At 29.8% G+C, this 2,277-nt stretch overlaps 1 long non-coding RNA gene across 1 annotated transcript; it reads right to left on the reverse strand.

Moving 5' to 3' along the window:
• Nucleotides 1–478: 478 nt before the first annotated feature.
• LOC119770778 lies at nucleotides 479–1,439 on the reverse strand. Its single transcript, XR_005278988.1, has 2 exons — nucleotides 1,253–1,439; nucleotides 479–922 (listed from the first exon to the last, which is right to left on the reverse strand). It is a non-coding gene; the product is annotated as an uncharacterized LOC119770778 (long non-coding RNA).
• Nucleotides 1,440–2,277: the final 838 nt, after the last annotated feature.

Below are 2,277 nucleotides of genomic sequence, written 5' to 3' on the forward strand. Positions count from 1 at the left end.
TTCCTAATTTCCTAATTTCCTGATTTTCTAATTTCCTTATTTCCTAATTTCCTAATTTCCTAATTTCCTAATTTCCTAATTGCCTAATTTCCGAATTTCTGAATTTTCTGGTATCCGAATTTACTAATTTTGTAATTTCTTAATTGTTATTTTTTTTAATTTCTTAATTTCCTAATTTCCTGATTTCCTAATTTCCAAATTTCCAAATTTCTTATTTCCCTAATTTCCTAATTGCCTAATTTCCTAATTTCCTAATTTCCTAATTTCCTAATTTCCTAATTTCCTAATTGCCTAATTTCCTGATTTCCGAATTTCCTAATTTCCTAATTTCCAAATTTCCTTATTTCCGAATTTCCTAATTTCCGAATTGCCTTATTTCCGAATTGCCTAATTTCCGAATTTCCTAATTGCCTAATTTCCATATTTCCAAATTTCCTTATTTCATAATTTCTTTATTTCCTTATTTCCTAATTTTTAATTTCCAAATTTTCTTATTCCCTAATTTCCTAATTTCCTAATATCCTAATTGCCTAATTTCCTTCCAAGATTCAGCATTTTGAGATTCGGTCTGATGAGCAGCTCTATATGTTTACATTAAAAACAAAATTATATAAACATTTGTAATTATCAGTGGCATTCAAATTTGCAAATTCTATTATTTTATTTATTCATCAAAACAAATTTAACACAGGCACCGTGTCAATAAACGTCAAACGCTACTTTCTGTTTCTGTTATTTTCAGTTGCGTACCACTCAACACAATTCTTTTCGTGACCTTTTCCTTGACCGTTGTTTGAACGTTCACCGTTGAGCATTAACACACAACTTACCTAACGATTTTCGCCTCCAGACGAAACGACCATCCTGAACAAATCCGGCCGGAAGTGTCCGCAGCAGGCGCCGGGCCTGGTAGAAGAAGTCCCTGTAAAAGAGGAACACACACAGTTTGTTCAGACCACTGTTCTCGCAAACTTGACCTTGACCATTCTCTTTTGAACATAACCAAACTTGTCCGCACCCTCAGCAAACGTCAAATCAAAACAAATTGCTGCCGGATCTTTCTCCGGATCTCTCCCGTAAAAGATCCGGCAACAATTTTGTATGGCTTGAAGTTTGCGGAGGGTACCAAAAAAAGGTAAACAAATCACTTTGTGCATCAGCCAATAGCTTGGGAAATTTGCCTGAAAATGCCTGCTGCTGTTGCGGGTGCGATTCCGCCCTCTCCAAGTTCAACAAAACTCCAAATACTCACCCAAATATGCGAAAATTCCGCCATCCCAGAGCCGTTCCGATTCGGTCACCCGGTGTATTTGTTCCGAACGCCGGATGTTGTTCCTTCACGAGCACACGCGATTCGACTTGAGAATTTTTGATTTCAACTGCGCCACACAAACAGGATCAAACACGCGCGCGGGTGAAAAAAAAATGACAGCCTTGATGACAGCTCGATCAACTATGGTGTGTTCGTTAGGGGAGCGTCGCCCAGATTAGGTGTCATGGTGCGTTCGTTAGGGGAGCGTCGTGTTCGTTTTGTGATCCTTAATATTTTTTGCCGTTTCTATTATTGAATAAAAATGTTTAAATGTTTAAATGTTTAAATGTTTAAATGTTTAAATGTTTAAATGTTTAAATGTTTAAATGTTTAAATGTTTAAATGTTTAAATGTTTAAATGTTTTAATGTTTAAATGTTTAAATGTTTAAAAGTTTAAATGTTTAAATGTTTAAATGTTTAAATGTTTAAATGTTTAAATGTTTAAATGTTTAAAAGTTTAAATATTTAAATGTTTAAATGTTTAAATGTTTAAATGTTTAAATGTTTAAATGTTTAAATGTTTAAATGTTTAAATGTTTAAATGTTTAAATGTTTAAATGTTTAAATGTTTAAATGTTTAAATGTTTAAATGTTTAAATGTTTAAATGTTTAAATGTTTAAATGTTTAAATGTTTAAATGTTTAAATGTTTAAATGTTTAAATGTTTAAATGTTTAAATGTTTAAATGTTTAAATGTTTAAATGTTTAAATGTTTAAATGTTTAAATGTTTAAATGTTTAAATGTTTAAATGTTTAAATGTTTAAATGTTTAAATGTTTAAATGTTTAAATGTTTAAATGTTTAAATGTTTAAATGTTTAAATGTTTAAATGTTTAAATGTTTAAATGTTTAAATGTTTAAATGTTTAAATGTTTAAATGTTTAAATGTTTAAATGTTTAAATGTTTAAATGTTTAAATGTTTAAATGTTTAAATGTTTAAATGTTTAAATGTTTAAATGTTTA

This window comes from Culex quinquefasciatus, chromosome 3 (genome assembly GCF_015732765.1).
Source record: "Culex quinquefasciatus strain JHB chromosome 3, VPISU_Cqui_1.0_pri_paternal, whole genome shotgun sequence".
In the NCBI taxonomy this organism is placed as follows: domain Eukaryota; kingdom Metazoa; phylum Arthropoda; class Insecta; order Diptera; family Culicidae; genus Culex; species Culex quinquefasciatus.